Genomic DNA, 6990 nt, shown 5'->3' with positions numbered 1-6990 from the left:
ACCTGAGTTCAATCCCCAGTACCAAAAAAAAAAAAAAAGATAGCCACTAACAGGAACCACAAGGAGGAGACATATAGCTTTCTGCCTCATTACTAGTAAACAAGATGCATGACAAAAACAGGTGAATTAAAATGTATACTGAGTCACACAGCTCAAAGACTATGTCATTTGACATGAACTGATTTCAGATTCTGAGGCATGAAGAACAGTATTTACAAGTGTCTTTTTACCTTCCCAGAGAATATTGTGTCTTATCATTAAAATGAGCAGGTAAAAAGAAAAACAAGTCATCTTATTCACAGGATCAGAAGTTAAAGAACTAAGTGCTGTCCACTCAGCAAAGTCCTCCATTCGAAGCTAGCCACATTCAGGGACAAGAAGCAGCAAACAAGGCTGGAGGGAGGTGGTGGACAGGACAAGAAATTAAAGTGTGATTGCAATAATAGGAATTTAAACATAACATATATGAGGGAGACGGGTCAAAGAAAGAAAAATAGAGGCTGCAGAGCAAGAGATTAGCACCTAAGTGGAGCAAACCAGCATTGGTATAAAATAAACAAAACACTAATAAAATCTATTTTCTCTTTTCCTATAGGTAATTGTGTAAAATAAAGTTGAGGGACTCCTGTAAGATCATCTTCTACTAGAACTTTCTTTGAGACAATACCCTGCCCATATGAATCTTTAAAAACATGCAGTGTCAATAATGTATATCAGATATACCCATGTGCTTGGACATGAGATTTTCTCTTGATATATGGAATCATTTTAGGAACCTCCGAATGTTAAAATGGTATTACTTGCTGGTTCAATTGCTAGACTACATCTCTGGGGCAACATTAAGGTTTTCCCTAAAGAATGCAGCTTGAATCACCTTTAATTATTTTTTATTTTCTAAACTGGCAAAATTTTAAGCAAAATTTATTACATGCCCAAGGCGTCAGAGTGCTAGACTCCTGAATCACTTTTTTGTTTTTTGCTTTTTATGATGCCCAAAGCAAAGAAGCTGGAAGGATGCAGGGCTGATCATATCTGTCCTCTCCATCTTTTTGTTTAAAGTAGTTAAAGAAAAGCTCCCACCCCATCCTAGTCTTCAAGGTAACATTTCCAGACTAGTCTCACAGATGGAGTGAAGGAAGCTCACTTGCTTGGTATATGTCATTCTTTTCTCAAGGAAAGTGTGAGATATGAGTCTATGGTTGTCTTTATCTGGTGACATCTGTCTGGCATGAATAAAGTACCTACAGGGGAACCTGGCTAAAGACAGATACACCAGACCTCCTAAAAGTTTAGGGCCTGTAAGGTTTTACTGTTAATATTCTCTCTCTCTCTCTCTCTCTCTCTCTCTCTCTCTCTCTCTGTGTGTGTGTGTTTTCAGACAGGCTCTCACTATGTAGTTGAGACTGACCTAGAACTCACTGTGTAGCTCAGGCTGGTTTTGAACTCTCAACAATCCTCCTGCCTCAGCCTCCCGAGTGCTGGGATTACAGGCGTGCGCCACCACGTCCAGTTGTTAATGCTTTCTTAGTTCAGTGGCCTAGTTGGACTTTCTCCTTCCCCTTCAGGGTTCTAAAGAGCTGCTTTTGGTGATTTTCTTCTATTCTGATTTTTAACCTCAGTCTTTCAAAACATGGCATTTAGTGGCTTCACCTTCATTTCCCTTTGATTCCAGTTTCTTCAGCTCTCTTCGCTTTCTTTTCGAGTACAGATAATCATTTTCATATAACATGTACATGATATATGTCAAAATCTCCTTTAAGGAAATACTCTCTGTCAAATCTTGCATGGATTAGAGTGAATGTAATAATCAAAATGTAACTGGGTTTCAGACACTGCTATTTTATTGTGGGTTTTCTCACTAATGTATGCCTCAGTACACTAGAACAGACCTTTGCTTCCACCTGTACCGACTCTGAGGGTTAAAGGAGTTTGGAGATTTTACAGAAGTTGGAAGAGTAAAGAGAGGAAATCCAAGTGGCTCCTGATCATCCTGCAGAATAGAAGCAGATGGAAGGTTACTCCAAGGTGAGTCCGGCATAAAATCCACAGGAATTAAGGAACTTGAGTCATGTGGAAAAGAGGAGCTTTGACTTCCAATGGAGAAAGAATGCTTAGGAACTGCCAGGAATATTTGGGAAATAACATGGTGACCCAGAGTTAGTATGTTAATTCTGGTCCTAATTGTATCTTAATAACAGGAGGGATCATAATGAAAGTTGTTCCTTGGCTAAGCTTCGATTTTCTCATCTGTACCAGAATGAAATCATAACTGTACTTCCCTCCCAGAATTGTTTTATAAAATGATTCATGAGTGTCTTAGACATATGAGTATGTTCCTGTGATTCGAGGGCATTAAAAATAACTCTGGCCAGGGATTTAGCTCAGCGGTTCCGTGGCCTGAATCACAAGTGCAAGGACCTGAGTTCGATCCCCGGTACCACAAAAACAAAACAAAAAAAACCCCCTCTGGCCTTAAGTGAGATGGTAGAAGAGAGGCTAGTAAATTAGGAAGGGAAACTGGTGATGACTACAGTCTGCTGATGTGGGACTGACTCTGTCTGGGTGCATTGGACAATACGAGGCCGGGTACATGGGGGATGTGGTACAGGTGGTTTGTGAGCACTTGAAAAGATGTAATGAGCCTGTTGAGTAGGAGAGGGAAGCAACGGAGAGCTAATGGCCAGGCCCCTCCAGGAAGTAGACTTGAAAATTACTAAGGGCACGAAGAAGCAGGGAGCTCTCTTTGTAAGTGCTACTTCGGTCTTACAACTAATCACAGGTTCCCAACTTTGCTTCTGGTTGCTTGTACTTCTTTCTCTTTACAGTTCTCCTTTGAGAACTAATGAGAATGTACATTTCAAGGTTTGAGAGAACTGAGACATAGTATTAAGTGACTACTGTAGACAGCATTGTAACAGTTACTATGGATCTCGTTATGTCACAACCTTACAAGCCCAGACGTTCCCTGTTCCCTCAGGACAAAGACCAAATTTCCTTACTGCTGCATTCAAAGCCTTTTAAAATTTGGCCCCACTCCAAGTAAGTGCAGCTGCTTCCCACCTGGGCTGCTCTTTCCTTACCTTACACACCCTGTTTCTAGCCTAGACAGAATTCTCACAACCCTAACCACACTAAATTCTGCCATGTCTTTCTGGCTTTTAATGTGCTATTTCCTTTGTCCATGATGGCCTTTTCTCTGCACACTGAATTCCTACTCAGCCTCTCACACACAGTGCAAACATTGCCTCTTCCATGAAGACGCAGTTCCCTGTAGTGACCCTTTGTTCATTCTCTTTTATTACCCAACACACAGTCACCTCTGGACTGACTCTGAGGCCGGTGCTCATTTCTCAGCTCTTAGCTTAAGGCCTGATATATAGGGAGTGCTCAGTAATTCCTACAGCATGTAACATTTAAGCAGAAAATTCATAGTTCACAAAATACATACATTGTGTTGACAGCTCAAGAACATTATCATACATTTACTTAAAGTTACAGAACAAAATTAACAGTCAGGCTTGACGTTCAGTACTACAAAATTTCACACTGGATCCACTGATATTTTTATTAATAAGGTGCACTCAACATAATTGATTCAGACTGCCATTAAATTGATATTTTATTATATAACCAAGATCTATTGGTTTTACAGTATATCTATTACTTAGTTATATCAACCATAATTTAGATGACAGAGATCTAGTTGAAAATACTATCGATCTATATCCTTAAAAGGATAAGTAAACAGCATTAGCATCTTTGTGTTCTATTTTCATGAGTAGATGCAGAATAAATCTCTATTTTACAGTTCAAATTCCTACAAAAATCAAGTCCTAAAGGATTGTTCCAAAAGAGAAGTTCTAATGTTAAATTTTGTAAAAAAAAAAAAAAAAAGTTGGGGGGAAACTGGGCATGCTGGCACATGCCTGTAATCCCAGCCCTTGGAAGGTTAAGGCAGGAGGATCAGAGTGAACTAGTGAGACTGTCTCAAAAAAGAGAGAGGGTATTTTTAACTTATATTATAAATGAGATTTAAACTTCAACTAACATCTTGTCATCCGAGAGTCACATTTCTGAGACTCACAGAATGTTAAAGCTGGAGTGCCACTATATGTCAAAGAAATAATGGCCTGGTGTAGTGGCACACACCTATAATCCCAGCACCCAGGAGCCTGAGGCAGAAGGATTGCCTCAAGTTCCAGGCTAGCCTGGGATACATAGTGAGTTTAAAACCAACCTGAACTACGTAATGAGTCAAAAAAATTTAAAAAAGGAAGAATGTTGGTGAATTCCATAAGTCCGGTGTGTCACATAATGTGTAGTCAGTTAATAGCTTATGGATAATATGCTTAGTGATGCTGTGAACAAGATAGAGTGAAGTCCTGAGTCCAGTAATCTTCTAATCAAGACTCTTCGTATATTTCACCACATGGAGAAAATGTCCTTCAAAATGGAGGCATTCAAATCTTCAATGTTTTAAGAGCCTGCAATTGTTACAAAGGTTTCCAGACCAGCCCTACCATAAAATTAATCAATAAACAACTCTTCATAAGCCGGAGGGAACACAGTCTTCATTTCATTCTGAGTTTCTGTGTACACCTATAGTGTTTGTGCACGCAATATGATGAAACCAGGCAAGGGATGAGAGCAGTGGCCTTATTCTTAGCTTGCCCTGAAAAGGTGCATGAAATTAATAAACTCTACTTATTTTAGGCGAATACTACATATTTTTCACAAAGTGTAGGCAGTGTTCTTAGAAATTCTATGAAGGAAAACCTAATTTTTGTGTAAAAAGTGCACAAGTCTGTCCTGTGTGTAAAATCTCTTCATTTGGGTGCCGTTTAATCCAAATGACTCATACCACTTGTATACATTAAAAGACTATAAAGGCACACCAAAAAACACACACTAACAGCAAAAGGAATGACTTCCAAGGAGACTAGGAATGAGGACAAGAACAGGTTGAAGGAGAGAGTCTCCTATATTACCAGAGAAGATTTGTTGTTGTTTTTCTGGTACTAGGAATTGAACTCAGGATCATGCACTTGCTAGGCAGGCGTGGTGCCCCTATCCCAGAGAAGATTTTTTGATTGGTTACAAAATCGAACACAGTTTTGTATATATCACTGCTATATGCCAAATTCTGCAGCCAAAAGCAACATCTCACCTGTCCCATTCAGACTTTACTCTGTTCACTCTACATCCTTGCTTTTCAGAAAGAAAAGAACAACAAAAAATGGTTTTTTTGTAATAGAAATTTTGGTTGAAAAAATTTAAATCCAATATCCCGTTCTCTGATAAATCACCAAGAACTTATTGCTAAGTCATGTTTTCATTATGCTCCAGAAGGAAGAATTTGCCTAAGGCAAGGGGAGCAATATGCCCTAATATCATTTGATTTAACACCTCCTGACAGTTCAGGAAATGATCTGTAAACTTAGAGTTCAGTTTGTCACCTTGTTCCTAGAAGTTTAGCAATACCTTCCTGACTTCAACTGGCTCTTTACACTATTTTGTGTTACTCTTTTATAGATAATTGGATCCATAATGGTGTGATTTTGTTTTGTTTTGTTTTTGGTACCGGGGATCGAACTCGGGTCCTTGCGCTTGCAAGGCAGACGGCGGAACCACTAAGCTAAATCTCCAGCCCTATGGTGTGATTTTGGACATGGTTGGAGTGTGAGCCCTGGAAGTTCATGTGCTAGGGCTAGGGATGTAGCTCAGTGGTAGAGTGTTTGTTTAGCAGATGCAAGGCCCTTAGTTCCATCATCAACACAAGAAAAAGAAAGTTCATGTGTTGAAAGCTTAGCCCTCAGTATGGCAATGTTGGGCCGGGGATTTAGCCCAGTGGTTCCACCGCCTGTCTTGCAAGTGCAAGGACCGAGTTCGATCCCCACTACAAAAACAAAAACACCAAAAAACAAACCCACCACACACAAAAAACAAAAACAAAAAAATAAAGCAGTGTGGCAATGTTGAAAAGTGGCAGAATCCTTGCAAGCCAGTGGGGTATAGTAGAAGTTAGGTATGTCATTTGGGGGCCTCATTCTGAAGTTGCCTATTTGCAACTTCAGTTTTCCAATGGAGATAATGACTTCATTAGGTTCAAACAAGGAAGAGTTTGGGAACTCCAAGAGGTCATATCATACATTCAGTAACCCCAGAGGGAACTGGGTGTAAAAAAGTCCTAGAAGCCAGACCTACAATCCCAGCACTCTCAAAGACTGAAGCAGGAGGTTTGCAAGTTTAAACCCAGCCTGGGCAATATAGTAACTTAGCAAGATCCTGTCTCAAAAAAAATTATTTAAAAAGAGCTGGGGTTGTAGCTCAGTGTAAGGGCCCTAGGTTCAGTCCCTGATACTTCAAGGAAAGAACATCTGTAAAGTTCCTAGACATAAGAAGATTAGGGAGTCATCTCTCCAAGGAGCATTTTTATCAAACTCCGGAGAATGTTTAGAGAATCCATCAACAGAGCACTGTGTTTACTGAGACTGCTGATATTATGAGGGGGTACTCCACAGAAATAAAAATGTCAGCCCAAGTGTTTAGAGGTGAAATCTCTTTGAGAACTGAATTTTTGAGTAGTCCAACATCTTTTTATTATTATCCCATGTAAAAACGGATGCTGCCAATGCCCAGCCACCTCCATGGTAGGAGGGCTTTTAGTAAAGCCTAAACTGTTGATTCTCCTTTCAGGAGCATTTCACCATTGGTTCACACTCCTGCCTCTATTCAGTCTTGACCTGGTGACCGTTAGCAGTGGTGTTCTGGCTAGCATTTACTCCCAGAGACAGTTCTGTCCTAATTACCTCTCTCCCACATTTTTAAATTTGTGGTGTTCTCATTTATTTTCAGAGCCTAAGCAATCTTCACTGCTGTTTTGTTTTGTTTGTTTGTTTGTTTTGGTTTTGCTTCTTTTCTTTTCTTTTCTTTCTTTCTTTCTTTTCTTTTTCTTTTTTTTTTTTTTTTTTTTTTTTTTTTTTTTGCAGG

At 39.6% G+C, this 6990-nt stretch overlaps 2 long non-coding RNA genes across 2 annotated transcripts in view; both read left to right on the top strand.

The window, feature by feature from the left end:
* LOC109117378 overlaps positions 1–1347 on the top strand; it is a 3864-nt gene extending 2517 nt beyond the window's left edge. Inside the window, exon 3 of the long non-coding RNA XR_002024685.2 lies at positions 596–1347. This is a non-coding gene — a long non-coding RNA (uncharacterized LOC109117378). The remainder of the gene's footprint in view (positions 1–595) is intronic.
* A 104-nt stretch (positions 1348–1451) lies between these two features.
* Positions 1452–6990, top strand: part of LOC109117379 — a 13526-nt gene continuing 7987 nt past the window's right edge. Inside the window, exon 1 of the long non-coding RNA XR_002024688.2 lies at positions 1452–2025. This is a non-coding gene — a long non-coding RNA (uncharacterized LOC109117379). The remainder of the gene's footprint in view (positions 2026–6990) is intronic.

The sequence above is a fragment of the Fukomys damarensis genome, unplaced genomic scaffold (assembly GCF_012274545.1).
Source record: "Fukomys damarensis isolate Sample0158 unplaced genomic scaffold, DMR_v1.0_HiC HiC_scaffold_21, whole genome shotgun sequence".
Lineage (NCBI taxonomy): Eukaryota > Metazoa > Chordata > Mammalia > Rodentia > Bathyergidae > Fukomys > Fukomys damarensis.
The sequence above is the reverse complement of the archived record's forward strand: the minus strand, read 5'-3'. Positions and strand labels throughout refer to the sequence as shown.